This window comes from Corythoichthys intestinalis, chromosome 10 (assembly GCF_030265065.1).
Source record: "Corythoichthys intestinalis isolate RoL2023-P3 chromosome 10, ASM3026506v1, whole genome shotgun sequence".
Taxonomy (NCBI): domain Eukaryota; kingdom Metazoa; phylum Chordata; class Actinopteri; order Syngnathiformes; family Syngnathidae; genus Corythoichthys; species Corythoichthys intestinalis.
The window spans coordinates 38,154,912-38,170,312 of NC_080404.1; the positions used below are offsets into that span (position 1 = coordinate 38,154,912).

The 15,401-nt window shown below is 39.5% G+C and overlaps 1 protein-coding gene across 1 annotated transcript in view; it reads left to right on the forward strand.

Annotated features, from left to right (window-relative positions):
- Positions 1–15,401, forward strand: part of LOC130922937 (uncharacterized) — a 63,132-nt gene that overhangs the window by 12,269 nt on the left and 35,462 nt on the right. The gene's annotated exons all lie outside the window — the stretch shown is intronic.

Consider the following 15,401-nt stretch of genomic DNA (forward strand, 5'->3'; position numbering starts at 1 on the left):
CACTTTTGGGCCAAGGAGCGCTGGGAAACGTTCTAAAAACATGTCAGGACTCTCGGCAGAGCCCAAATATGCCAAAAAAGTTGACTTTTGAGAAAAGTCCATTTTTGACTTTTTTGTAAGGGGGGGTACTTACGCATTTTTCAAAATTTCAAAAACGGTCAAAAAACACTTTTGGGCCAAGGAGCGCCGGGAAACGTTCTAAAAACATGTCAGGACTCTCGGCAGAGCCTAAATATGCCCAAAAAGTTGACTTTTGAGAAAAGTCCATTTTTGACTTTTTTGTAAGGGGGGGTACTTACGCATTTTTCAAAATTTCAAAAACGGTCAAAAAACACTTTTGGGCCAAGGAGCGCCGGGAAACGTTCTAAAAACATGTCAGGACTCTCGGCAGAGCCCAAATATGCCAATAAAGTTGACTTTTGAGAAAAGTCCATTTTTGACTTTTTTGTAAGGGGGGGTACTTACGCATTTTTCAAAATTTCAAAAACGGTCAAAAAAAACGTTTGTACCAAGGAGCGCCGGGAAACTTTCTAAAAACATGTCAGGACTCTCGGCAGAGCCCAAATATGCCCAAAAAGTTGACTTTTGAGAAAAGTCCATTTTTGACTTTTTTGTAAGGGGGGGTACTTACGCATTTTTCAAAATTTCAAAAACGGTCAAAAATCACTTTTGGGCCAAGGAGCGCTTAGAAACGTTCTAAAAACATGTCAGGACTCTCGGCAGAGCCCAAATATGCCCATAATGTTGACTTTTGATAAAAGTCCATTTTTGACTTTTTTGTAAGGGGGGGTACTTACGCATTTTTCAAAATTTCAAAAACGGTCAAAAATCACTTTTGGGCCAAGGAGCGCTGGGAAACGTTCTAAAACAATGTCAGGACTCTCGGCAGAGCCCAAATATGCCCAAAAAGTTGACTTTTGAGAAAAGTCAATTTTTGACTTTTTTGTAAGGGGGGGTACTTAGGCATTTTTCAAAATTTCAAAAACGGTCAAAAAACACTTTTGGGCCAAGGAGCGCCGCGAAACGTTCTAAAAACAAATCAGGACTCTCGGCACAGCCCAAATAGGCCAAAACAGTTGACTTTTGAGAAAAGTCCATTTTTGACTTTTTTGTAAGGGGGGGTACTTACGCATTTTTCAAAATTTCAAAAACGGTAAAAAAAAATGTTTGTGCCAAGGAGCGCCGGGAAACGTTCTAAAAACATGTCAGGACTCTCGGCAGAGCCCAAATATGCCGAAAAAGTTGACTTTTGAGAAAAGTCCATTTTTGACTTTTTTGTAAGGGGGGGTACTTACGCATTTTTCAAAATTTCAAAAACGGTCAAAAATCACTTTTGAGCCAAGGAGCGCTTAGAAACGTTCTAAAAACATGTCAGGACTCTCGGCAGAGCCCAAATATGCCCATAATGTTGACTTTTGATAAAAGTCCATTTTTGACTTTTTTGTAAGGGGGGGTACTTACGCATTTTTCAAAATTTCAAAAACGGTCAAAAATCACTTTTGGGCCAAGGAGCGCTGGGAAACGTTCTAAAACAATGTCAGGACTCTCGGCAGAGCCCAAATATGCCCAAAAAGTTGACTTTTGAGAAAAGTCAATTTTTGACTTTTTTGTAAGGGGGGGTACTTAGGCATTTTTCAAAATTTCAAAAATGGTCAAAAAACACTTTTGGGCCAAGGAGCGCCGCGAAACGTTCTAAAAACACATCAGGACTCTCGGCACAGCCCAAATAGGCCAAAACAGTTGACTTTTGAGAAAAGTCCATTTTTGACTTTTTTGTAAGGGGGTGTACTTACGCATTTTTCAAAATTTCAAAAACGGTAAAAAAAAATGTTTGTGCCAAGGAGCGCCGGGAAACGTTCTAAAAACATGTCAGGACTCTCGGCAGAGCCCAAATATGCCCAAAAAGTTGACTTTTGATAAAAGTCAATTTTTGACTTTTTTGTAAGGGGGGGTACTTACGCATTTTTCAAAATTTCAAAAACGGTCAAAAATCACTTTTGGGCAAAGGAGCGCTGGGAAACGTTCTAAAAACATGTCAGGACTCTCGGCAGAGCCCAAATATGCCAAAAAAGTTGACTTTTGAGAAAAGTCCATTTTTGACTTTTTTGTAAGGGGGGGTACTTACGCATTTTTCAAAATTTTAAAAACGGTCAAAAATCACTTTTGGGCCAAGGAGCGATGGGAAACGTTCTAAAAACATGTCAGGACTCTCGGCAGAGCCCAAATATGCCCAAAAAGTTGACTTTTGAGAAAAGTCCATTTTTGACTTTTTTGTAAGGGGGGGTACTTACGCATTTTTCAAAATTTCAAAAACGGTCAAAAATCACTTTTGGGCCAAGGAGCGCTGGGAAACGTTCTAAAAACATGTCAGGACTCTCGGCAGAGCCTAAATATGCCCAAAAAGTTGATTTTTGAGAAAAGTCCATTTTTGACTTTTTTGTAAGGGGGGGGGGTACTTACGCATTTTTCTAAATTTCAAAAACGGTCAAAAATCATTTTTTCGCCAAGGAGCGCCAGGAAACGTTCTAAAAACATGTCAGGACTCTCGGCAGAGCCCAAATATGCCCAAAAAGTTGACTTTTGAGAAAAGTCCATTTTTGACTTTTTTGTAAGGGGGGGTACTTACGCATTTTTCAAAATTTCAAAAACGGTCAAAAATCACTTTTGGGCCAAGGAGCGCTGGGAAACGTTCTAAAAACATGTCAGGACTCTCGGCAGAGCCCAAATATGCCCAAAAAGTTGACTTTTGAGAAAAGTCCATTTTTGACTTTTTTGTAAGGGGGGGTACTTACGCATTTTTCAAAATTTCAAAAACGGTCAAAAATCACTTTTGGGCCAAGGAGCGCCGGTAAACGTTCTAAAAACATGTCAGGACTCTCGGCAGAGCCCAAATATGCCAATAAAGTTGACTTTTGAGAAAAGTCAATTTTTGACTTTTTTGTAAGGGGGGGTACTTACGCATTTTTCAAAATTTCAAAAACGGTCAAAAAAAACGTTTGTACCAAGGAGCGCCGGGAAACTTTCTAAAAACATGTCAGGACTCTCGGCAGAGCCCAAATATGCCCAAAAAGTTGACTTTTGAGAAAAGTCCATTTTTGACTTTTTTGTAAGGGGGGGTACTTACGCATTTTTCAAAATTTCAAAAACGGTCAAAAATCACTTTTGGGCCAAGGAGCGCTTAGAAACGTTCTAAAAACATGTCAGGACTCTCGGCAGAGCCCAAATATGCCCATAATGTTGACTTTTGATAAAAGTCCATTTTTGACTTTTTTGTAAGGGGGGGTACTTACGCATTTTTCAAAATTTCAAAAACGGTCAAAAATCACTTTTGGGCCAAGGAGCGCTGGGAAACGTTCTAAAACAATGTCAGGACTCTCGGCAGAGCCCAAATATGCCCAAAAAGTTGACTTTTGAGAAAAGTCAATTTTTGACTTTTTTGTAAGGGGGGGTACTTAGGCATTTTTCAAAATTTCAAAAACGGTCAAAAAACACTTTTGGGCCAAGGAGCGCCGCGAAACGTTCTAAAAACAAATCAGGACTCTCGGCACAGCCCAAATAGGCCAAAACAGTTGACTTTTGAGAAAAGTCCATTTTTGACTTTTTTGTAAGGGGGGGTACTTACGCATTTTTCAAAATTTCAAAAACGGTAAAAAAAAATGTTTGTGCCTAGGAGCGCCGGGAAACGTTCTAAAAACATGTCAGGACTCTCGGCAGAGCCCAAATATGCCGAAAAAGTTGACTTTTGAGAAAAGTCCATTTTTGACTTTTTTGTAAGGGGGGGTACTTACGCATTTTTCAAAATTTCAAAAACGGTCAAAAATCACTTTTGGGCCAAGGAGCGCTTAGAAACGTTCTAAAAACATGTCAGGACTCTCGGCAGAGCCCAAATATGCCCATAATGTTGACTTTTGATAAAAGTCCATTTTTGACTTTTTTGTAAGGGGGGGTACTTACGCATTTTTCAAAATTTCAAAAACGGTCAAAAATCACTTTTGGGCCAAGGAGCGCTGGGAAACGTTCTAAAACAATGTCAGGACTCTCGGCAGAGCCCAAATATGCCCAAAAAGTTGACTTTTGAGAAAAGTCAATTTTTGACTTTTTTGTAAGGGGGGGTACTTAGGCATTTTTCAAAATTTCAAAAACGGTCAAAAAACACTTTTGGGCCAAGGAGCGCCGCGAAACGTTCTAAAAACACAACAGGACTCTCGGCACAGCCCAAATAGGCCAAAACAGTTGACTTTTGAGAAAAGTCCATTTTTGACTTTTTTGTAAGGGGGTGTACTTACGCATTTTTCAAAATTTCAAAAACGGTAAAAAAAAATGTTTGTGCCAAGGAGCGCCGGGAAACGTTTAAAAACATGTCAGGACTCTCGGCAGAGCCCAAATATGCCCAAAAAGTTGACTTTTGATAAAAGTCAATTTTTGACTTTTTTGTAAGGGGGGGTACTTACGCATTTTTCAAAATTTCAAAAACGGTCAAAAATCACTTTTGGGCAAAGGAGCGCTGGGAAACGTTCTAAAAACATGTCAGGACTCTCGGCAGAGCCCAAATATGCCAAAAAAGTTGACTTTTGAGAAAAGTCCATTTTTGACTTTTTTGTAAGGGGGGGTACTTACGCATTTTTCAAAATTTTAAAAACGGTCAAAAATCACTTTTGGGCCAAGGAGCGCTGGGAAACGTTCTAAAAACATGTCAGGACTCTCGGCAGAGCCCAAATATGCCCAAAAAGTTGACTTTTGAGAAAAGTCCATTTTTGACTTTTTTGTAAGGGGGGGTACTTTCGCATTTTTCAAAATTTCAAAAACGGTCAAAAATCACTTATGGGCCAAGGAGCGCTGGGAAACGTTCTAAAAATATGTCAGGACTCTCGGCAGAGCCTAAATATGCCCAAAAAGTTGACTTTTGAGAAAAGTCCATTTTTGACTTTTTTGTAAGGGGGGGGGTACTTACGCATTTTTCAAAATTTCAAAAACGGTCAAAAATCATTTTTTCGCCAAGGAGCGCCAGGAAACGTTCTAAAAACATGTCAGGACTCTCGGCACAGCCCAAATAGGCCAAAACAATTGACTTTTGAGAAAAGTCCATTTTTGACTTTTTTGTAAGGGGGGGTACTTACGCATTTTTCAAAATTTCAAAAACGGTCAAAAAACACTTTTGGGCAAAGGAGCGCCGGGAAACGTTCTAAAAACATGTCAGGACTCTCGGCACAGCCCAATTATGCCCAAAAAGTTGACTTTTGAGAAAAGTCCATTTTTGACTTTTTTGTAAGGGGGGGTACTTACGCATTTTTCTAAATTTCAAAAACGGTCAAAAATCACTTTTGGGCCAAGGAGCGCTGGGAAACGTTCTAAAAACATGTCAGGACTCTCGGCAGAGCCCAAATATGCCCAAAAAGTTGACTTTTGAGAAAAGTCCATTTTTGACTTTTTTGTAAGGGGGGGTACTTATGCATTTTTCAAAATTTCAAAAACGGTCAAAAATCACTTTTGGGCCAAGGAGCGCTGGGAAACGTTCTAAAAACATGTCAGGACTCTCGGCAGAGCCCAAATATGCCCAAAAAGTTGACTTTTGAGAAAAGTCCATTTTTGACTTTTTTGTAAGGGGGGGTACTTACGCATTTTTCAAAATTTCAAAAACGGTCAAAAATCACTTTTGGGCCAAGGAGCGCTGGGAAACGTTCTAAAAACATGTCAGGACTCTCGGCAGAGCCCAAATATGCCAAAAAAGTTGACTTTTGAGAAAAGTCCATTTTTGACTTTTTTGTAGGGGGGGGACTTACGCATTTTTCAAAATTTCAAAAACGGTCAAAAATCACTTTTGGGCCAAGGAGCGCTGGGAAACGTTCTAAAAACATGTCAGGACACTCGGCAGAGCCCAAATATGCCCAAAAAGTTGACTTTTGAGAAAAGTCCATTTTTGACTTTTTTGTAAGGGGGGGTACTTACGCATTTTTCAAAATTTCAAAAACGGTCAAAAATCACTTTTGGGCCAAGGAGCGCTGGGAAACGTTCTAAAAACATGTCAGGACTCTCGGCAGAGCCCAAATATGCCCAAAAAGTTGACTTTTGAGAAAAGTCCATTTTTGACTTTTTTGTAAGGGGGGATACTTACGCATTTTTCAAAATTTCAAAAATGGTCAAAAATATCTTTTGGGCCAAGGAGCGCTGGGAAACGTTCTAAAAACATGTCAGGACTCTCGGCAGAGCCCAAATATGCCAAAAAAGTTGACTTTTGAGAAAAGTCCATTTTTGACTTTTTTGTAAGGGTGGGTACTTACGCATTTTTCAAAATTTCAAAAACGGTCAAAAATCACTTTTGGGCCAAGGAGCGCTGGGAAACGTTCTAAAACAATGTCAGGACTCTCGGCAGAGCCCAAATATGCCCAAAAAGTTGACTTTTGAGAAAAGTCAATTTTTGACTTTTTTGTAAGGGGGGGTACTTAGGCATTTTTCAAAATTTCAAAAACGGTCAAAAAACACTTTTGGGCCAAGGAGCGCCGCGAAACGTTCTAAAAACACATCAGGACTCTCGGCACAGCCCAAATAGGCCAAAACAGTTGACTTTTGAGAAAAGTCCATTTTTGACTTTTTTGTAAGGGGGGGTACTTACGGATTTTTCAAAATTTCAAAAACGCTAAAAAAAAATGTTTGTGCAAAGGAGCGCCGGGAAACGTTCTAAAAACATGTCAGGACTCTCGGCAGAGCCCAAATATGCCCAAAAAGTTGACTTTTGAGAAAAGTCAATTTTTGACTTTTTTGTAAGGGGGGGTACTTACGCATTTTTCAAAATTTCAAAAACGGTCAAAAATCACTTTTGGGCAAAGGAGCGCTGGGAAACGTTCTAAAAACATGTCAGGACTCTCGGCAGAGCCCAAATATGCCAAAAAAGTTGACTTTTGAGAAAAGTCCATTTTTGACTTTTTTGTAAGGGGGGGTACTTACGCATTTTTCAAAATTTTAAAAACGGTCAAAAATCACTTTTGGGCCAAGGAGCGCTGGGAAACGTTCTAAAAACATGTCAGGACTCTCGGCAGAGCCCAAATATGCCCAAAAAGTTGACTTTTGAGAAAAGTGCATTTTTGACTTTTTTGTAAGGGGGGGTACTTACGCATTTTTCAAAATTTCAAAAACGGTCAAAAATCACTTTTGGGCCAAGGAGCGCTGGGAAACGTTCTAAAAACATGTCAGGACTCTCGGCAGAGCCTAAATATGCCCAAAAAGTTGACTTTTGAGAAAAGTCTATTTTTGACTTTTTTGTAAGGGGGGGGGTACTTACGCATTTTTCAAAATTTCAAAAATGGTCAAAAATCACTTTTGAGCCAAGGAGCGCTTAGAAACGTTCTAAAAACATGTCAGGACTCTCGGCAGAGCCCAAATATGCCCATAATGTTGACTTTTGATAAAAGTCCATTTTTGACTTTTTTGTAAGGGGGGGTACTTACGCATTTTTCAAAATTTCAAAAACGGTCAAAAATCACTTTTGGGCCAAGGAGCGCTGGGAAACGTTCTAAAACAATGTCAGGACTCTCGGCAGAGCCCAAATATGCCCAAAAAGTTGACTTTTGAGAAAAGTCAATTTTTGACTTTTTTGTAAGGGGGGGTACTTAGGCATTTTTCAAAATTTCAAAAATGGTCAAAAAACACTTTTGGGCCAAGGAGCGCCGCGAAACGTTCTAAAAACACATCAGGACTCTCGGCACAGCCCAAATAGGCCAAAACAGTTGACTTTTGAGAAAAGTCCATTTTTGACTTTTTTGTAAGGGGGTGTACTTACGCATTTTTCAAAATTTCAAAAACGGTAAAAAAAAATGTTTGTGCCAAGGAGCGCCGGGAAACGTTCTAAAAACATGTCAGGACTCTCGGCAGAGCCCAAATATGCCCAAAAAGTTGACTTTTGATAAAAGTCAATTTTTGACTTTTTTGTAAGGGGGGGTACTTACGCATTTTTCAAAATTTCAAAAACGGTCAAAAATCACTTTTGGGCAAAGGAGCGCTGGGAAACGTTCTAAAAACATGTCAGGACTCTCGGCAGAGCCCAAATATGCCAAAAAAGTTGACTTTTGAGAAAAGTCCATTTTTGACTTTTTTGTAAGGGGGGGTACTTACGCATTTTTCAAAATTTTAAAAACGGTCAAAAATCACTTTTGGGCCAAGGAGCGATGGGAAACGTTCTAAAAACATGTCAGGACTCTCGGCAGAGCCCAAATATGCCCAAAAAGTTGACTTTTGAGAAAAGTCCATTTTTGACTTTTTTGTAAGGGGGGGTACTTACGCATTTTTCAAAATTTCAAAAACGGTCAAAAATCACTTTTGGGCAAAGGAGCGCTGGGAAACGTTCTAAAAACATGTCAGGACTCTCGGCAGAGCCCAAATATGCCAAAAAAGTTGACTTTTGAGAAAAGTCCATTTTTGACTTTTTTGTAAGGGGGGGTACTTACGCATTTTTCAAAATTTTAAAAACGGTCAAAAATCACTTTTGGGCCAAGGAGCGCTGGGAAACGTTCTAAAAACATGTCAGGACTCTCGGCAGAGCCCAAATATGCCCAAAAAGTTGACTTTTGAGAAAAGTCCATTTTTGACTTTTTTGTAAGGGGGGGTACTTACGCATTTTTCAAAATTTCAAAAACGGTCAAAAATCACTTTTGGGCCAAGGAGCGCTGGGAAACGTTCTAAAAACATGTCAGGACTCTCGGCAGAGCCTAAATATGCCCAAAAAGTTGACTTTTGAGAAAAGTCTATTTTTGACTTTTTTGTAAGGGGGGGGGTACTTACGCATTTTTCAAAATTTCAAAAACGGTCAAAAATCATTTTTTCGCCAAGGAGCGCCAGGAAACGTTCTAAAAACATGTCAGGACTCTCGGCACAGCCCAAATAGGCCAAAACAATTGACTTTTGAGAAAAGTCCATTTTTGACTTTTTTGTAAGGGGGGGTACTTACGCATTTTTCAAAATTTCAAAAACGGTCAAAAAACACTTTTGGGCAAAGGAGCGCCGGGAAACGTTCTAAAAACATGTCAGGACTCTCGGCACAGCCCAATTATGCCCAAAAAGTTGACTTTTGAGAAAAGTCCATTTTTGACTTTTTTGTAAGGGGGGGTACTTACGCATTTTTCAAAATTTCAAAAACGGTCAAAAATCACTTTTGGGCCAAGGAGCGCTGGGAAACGTTCTAAAAACATGTCAGGACTCTCGGCAGAGCCCAAATATGCCCAAAAAGTTGACTTTTGAGAAAAGTCCATTTTTGACTTTTTTGTAAGGGGGGGTACTTACGCATTTTTCAAAATTTCAAAAACGGTCAAAAATCACTTTTGGGCCAAGGAGCGCTGGGAAACGTTCTAAAAACATGTCAGGACTCTCGGCAGAGCCCAAATATGCCAAAAAAGTTGACTTTTGAGAAAATCCATTTTTGACTTTTTTGTAAGGGGGGGTACTTACGCATTTTTCAAAATTTCAAAAACGGTCAAAAATCACTTTTGGGCCAAGGAGCGCTGGGAAACGTTCTAAAAACATGTCAGGACTCTCGGCAGAGCCCAAATATGCCCAAAAAGTTGACTTTTGAGAAAAGTCCATTTTTGACTTTTTTGTAAGGGGGGGTACTTACGCATTTTTCAAAATTTCAAAAATGGTCAAAAATCACTTTTGGGCCAAGGAGCGCTGGGAAACGTTCTAAAAACATGTCAGGACTCTCGGCAGAGCCCAAATATGCCAAAAAAGTTGACTTTTGAGAAAAGTCCATTTTTGACTTTTTTGTAAGGGGGGGTACTTACGCATTTTTCAAAATTTCAAAAACGGTCAAAAAACACTTTTGGGCCAAGGAGCGCCGGGAAACGTTCTAAAAACATGTCAGGACTCTCGGCAGAGCCCAAATATGCCAATAAAGTTGACTTTTGAGAAAAGTCAATTTTTGACTTTTTTGTAAGGGGGGGTACTTACGCATTTTTCAAAATTTCAAAAACGGTCAAAAATCACTTTTGGGCCAAGGAGCGCTGGGAAACTTTCTAAAAACATGTCAGGACTCTCGGCAGAGCCCAAATATGCCCAAAAAGTTGACTTTTGAGAAAAGTCCATTTTTGACTTTTTTGTAAGGGGGGGTACTTACGCATTTTTCAAAATTTCAAAAACGGTCAAAAATCACTTTTGGGCCAAGGAGCGCTGGGAAACGTTCTAAAAACATGTCAGGACTCTCGGCAGAGCCCAAATATGCCCAAAAAGTTGACTTTTGAGAAAAGTCCATTTTTGACTTTTTTGTAAGGGGGGGTACTTACACATTTTTCAAAATTTCAAAAACGGTCAAAAATCACTTTTGGGCCAAGGAGCGCTGGGAAACGTTCTAAAAACATGTCAGGACTCTCGGCAGAGCCCAAATATGCCAAAAAAGTTGACTTTTGAGAAAAGTCCATTTTTGACTTTTTTGTAAGGGGGGGTACTTACGCATTTTTCAAAATTTCAAAAACGGTCAAAAATCACTTTTGGGCCAAGGAGCGCTGGGAAACGTTCTAAAAACATGTCAGGACTCTCGGCAGAGCCCAAATATGCCAAAAAAGTTGACTTTTGAGAAAAGTCCATTTTTGACTTTTTTGTAAGGGGGGGTACTTACGCATTTTTCAAAATTTCAAAAACGGTCAAAAATCACTTTTGGGCCAAGGAGCGCCGGGAAACGTTCTAAAAACATGTCAGGACTCTCGGCAGAGCCCAAATATGCCCAAAAAGTTGACTTTTGAGAAAAGTCCATTTTTGACTTTTTTGTAAGGGGGGGTACTTACGCATTTTTCAAAATTTCAAAAACGGTCAAAAATCACTTTTGGGCCAAGGAGCGCTGGGAAACGTTCTAAAAACATGTCAGGACTCTCGGCAGAGCCCAAATATGCCCAAAAAGTTGACTTTTGAGAAAAGTCCATTTTTGACTTTTTTGTAAGGGGGGGTACTTACGCATTTTTCAAAATTTCAAAAACGGTCAAAAAACACTTTTGGGCCAAGGAGCGCCGGGAAACGTTCTAAAAACATGTCAGGACTCTCGGCAGAGCCTAAATATGCCCAAAAAGTTGACTTTTGAGAAAAGTCCATTTTTGACTTTTTTTTAAGGGTGGGTACTTACGCATTTTTCAAAATTTCAAAAACGGTCAAAAAACACTTTTGGGCCAAGGAGCGCCGGGAAACGTTCTAAAAACATGTCAGGACTCTCGGCAGAGCCCAAATATGCCAATAAATTTGACTTTTGAGAAAAGTCAATTTTTGACTTTTTTGTAAGGGGGGGTACTTACGCATTTTTCAAAATTTCAAAAACGGTCAAAAAAAACGTTTGTACCAAGGAGCGCCGGGAAACGTTCTAAAAACATGTCAGGACTCTCGGCAGAGCCCAAATATGCCAAAAAAGTTGACTTTTGAGAAAAGTCCATTTTTGACTTTTTTGTAAGGGGGGGTACTTACGTATTTTTCAAAATTTCAAAAACGGTCAAAAATCACTTTTGGGCCAAGGAGCACTTAGATACGTTCTAAAAACATGTCAGGACTCTCGGCAGAGCCCAAATATGCCCATAAAGTTGACTTTTGATAAAAGTCCATTTTTGACTTTTTTGTAAGGGGGGGTACTTACGCATTTTTCAAAATTTCAAAAACGGTCAAAAATCACTTTTGGGCCAAGGAGTGCTGGGAAACGTTCTAAAAACATGTCAGGACTCTCGGCAGAGCCCAAATAGGCCAAAACAGTTGACTTTTGAGAAAAGTCAATTTTTGACTTTTTTGTAAGGGGGGGTGCTTTCGCGTTTTTCAAAATTTCAAAAACGGTCAAAAATCACTTTTGAGCCTAGGAGCGCCGGGAAACGTTCCAAAAACATGTCAGGACTCTTGGCAAAGCCCAAATATGCCAAAAAAAAAGACTTTTGAGAAAAGTCAGTTTTTGACTTTTTTTAAAGGGGGGGGGTGCTTACACATTTTTCAAAATTTCAAAAACGGTCAAAAAAAATGTTTGTGCCAAGGAGCGCCGGGAAACGTTCTAAAAACATGTCAGGACTCTCGGCAGAGCCTAAATATGCCCAAAAAGTTGACTTTGGAGAAAAGTCCATTTTTGACTTTTTTGTAAGGGGGGGGTACTTACGAATTTTTCAAAATGTCAAAAATGGTAAAAAAAAATGTTTGTGCCTAGGAGCGCCGGGAAACGTTCTAAAAACATGTCAGGACTCTCGGCAGAGCCCAAATATGCCCAAAAAGTTGACTTTTGATAAAAGTCAATTTTTGACTTTTTTGTAAGGGGGGGTACTTACGCATTTTTCAAAATTTCAAAAACGGTCAAAAAAAACTTTTGGGCCAAGGAGCGCCGGGAAACGTTCTAAAAACATGTCAGGACTCTCGGCAGAGCCTAAATATGCCCAAAAAGTTGACTTTTGAGAAAAGTCCATTTTTGACTTTTTTGTAAGGGGGGGTACTTACGCATTTTTCAAAATTTCAAAAACGGTAAAAAAAAATGTTTGTGCCAAGGAGCGCCGGGAAACGTTCTAAAAACATGTCAGGACTCTCGGCAGAGCCCAACTATGCCCAAAAAGTTGACTTTTGAGAAAAGTCCATTTTTGACTTTTTTGTAACGGGGGGTACTTACGCATTTTTCAAAATTTCAAAAACGGTCAAAAATCACTTTTGGGCCAAGGAGCGCTTAGAAATGTTCTAAAAACATGTCAGGACTCTCGGCGGAGCCCAAATATGCCCAAAAAGTTGACTTTTGAGAAAAGTCCATTTTGGACTTTTTTGTAAGGGGGGGTACTTACGCATTTTTCAAAATTTCAAAAACGGTAAAAAAAAAAGTTTGTGCCAAGGAGCGCCGGGAAACGTTCTAAAAACATGTCAGGACTCTCGGCAGAGCCCAACTATGCCCAAAAAGTTGACTTTTGAGAAAAGTCCATTTTTGACTTTTTTGTAACGGGGGGTAGTTACGCATTTTTCAAAATTTCAAAAACGGTCAAAAATCACTTTTGGGCCAAGGGGCGCTTAGAAATGTTCTAAAAACATGTCAGGACTCTCGGCGGAGCCCAAATATGCCCAAAAAGTTGACTTTTGAGAAAAGTCCATTTTTGACTTTTTTGTAAGGGGGGGTACTTACGCATTTTTCAAAATTTCAAAAACGGTCAAAAATCACTTTTGGGCCAAGGAGTGCTGGGAAACGTTCTAAAAACATGTCAGGACTCTCGGCAGAGCCCAAATAAGCCAAAACAGTTGACTTTTGAGAAAAGTCCATTTTTGACTTTTTTGTAAGGGGGGGTGCTTTCGCATTTTTCAAAATTTCAAAAACGGTCAAAAATCACTTTTGAGCCTAGGAGCGCCGGGAAACGTTCCAAAAACATGTCAGGACTCTTGGCAAAGCCCAAATATGCCAAAAAAAAATGACTTTTGAGAAAAGTCAGTTTTTGACTTTTTTTTTTAAGGGGGGGGTGCTTACACATTTTTCAAAATTTCAAAAATGGTCAAAAATCACTTTTGGGCCAAGGAGCGCTTAGAAACGTTCTAAAAACATGTCAGGACTCTCGGCAGAGCCCAAATATGCCCAAAAAGTTGACTTTTGATAAAAGTCAATTTTTGACTTTTTTGTAAGGGGGGGTACTTACGCATTTTTCAAAATGTCAAAAACGGTAAAAAATCATTTTTTCGCCAAGGAGCGCCGGGAAACGTTCCAAAAACATGTCAGGACTCTCGGCACAGCCAAATTATGCCCAAAAAGTTGACTTTTGAGAAAAGTCCATTTTTGACTTTTTTGTAAGGGGGGGTACTTACGCATTTTGCAAAATAAAAAAAAAACGGTCAAAAATCACTTTTGGGCCAAGGAGCGCTTAGAAACGTTCTAAAAACATGTCAGGACTCTCGGCAGAGCCCAAATATGCCCAAAAAGTTGACTTTTGAGAAAAGTCCATTTTGGACTTTTTTGTAAGGGGGGGTACTTACGCATTTTTCAAAATTTCAAAAACGGTCAAAAAACACTTTTGGGCCAAGGAGCGCCGGGAAACGTTCTAAAAACATGTCAGGACTCTCGGCAGAGCCTAAATATGCCCAAAAAGTTGACTTTTGAGAAAAGTCCATTTTTGACTTTTTTGTAAGGGGGGGTACTTACGCATTTTTCAAAATTTCAAAAATGGTAAAAAAAAATGTTTGTGCCTAGGAGCGCCGGGAAACGTTCTAAAAACATGTCAGGACTCTCGGCAGAGCCCAAATATGCCCAAAAAGTTGACTTTTGATAAAAGTCAATTTTTGACTTTTTTGTAAGGGGGGGGTACTTACGCATTTTTCAAAATTTCAAAAACGGTCAAAAAAAACTTTTGGGCCAAGGAGCGCCGGAAAACGTTCTAAAAACATGTCAGGACTCTCGGCAGAGCCTAAATATGCCCAAAAAGTTGACTTTTGAGAAAAGTCAATTTTTGACTTTTTTGTAAGGGGGGGTACTTACGCATTTTTCAAAATTTCAAAAACGGTCAAAAAAAAACGTTTGTGCCAAGGAGCGCCGGGAAACGTTCTAAAAACATGTCAGGACTCTCGGAAGAGCCCAATTATGCCCAAAAAGTTGACATTTGAGAAAAGTCCATTTATGACTTTTTTGTAACGGGGGGTACTTACGCATTTTTCAAAATTTCAAAAACGGTCAAAAATCACTTTTGGGCCAAGGAGCGCTTAGAAACGTTCTAAAAACATGTCAGGACTCTCGGCAGAGCCCAAATATGCCCAAAAAGTTGACTTTTGAGAAAAGTCAGTTTTTGACTTTTTTGTAAGGGGGGGTACTTACGCATTTTTCAAAATTTCAAAAACGGTCAAAAAACACTTTTGGGCCAAGGAGCGCCGGGAAACGTTCTAAAAACATGTCAGGACTCTCGGCAGAGCCCAAATATGCAAATAAAGTTGACTTTTGAGAAAAGTCAATTTTTGACTTTTTTGTAAGGGGGGGTACTTACGCATTTTTCAAAATTTCAAAAACGGTCAAAAAAAACGTTTGTGCCAAGGAGCGCCGGGAAACGTTCTAAAAACATGTCAGGACTCTCGGCAGAGCCCAAATATGCCAAAAAAGTTGACTTTTGAGAAAAGTCCATTTTTGACTTTTTTGTAAGGGGGGGTACTTACGCATTTTTCAAAATTTCAAAAACGGTCAAAAATCACTTTTGGGCCAAGGAGCGCTTAGAAACGTTCTAAAAACATGTCAGGACTCTCGGCACAGCCCAAATAGAACAAAACAATTGACTTTTGAGAAAAGTCAATTTTTGACTTTTTTGTAAGGGGGGGTACTTACGCATTTTTCAAAATTTCAAAAACGGTCAAAAATCACTTTTGGGCCAAGGAGCGCTGGGAAACGTTCTAAAAACATGTCAGGACTCTCGGCAGAGCCCAAATATGCCTAAAAAGTTGACTTTTGAGAAAAGTCCATTTTTGACTTT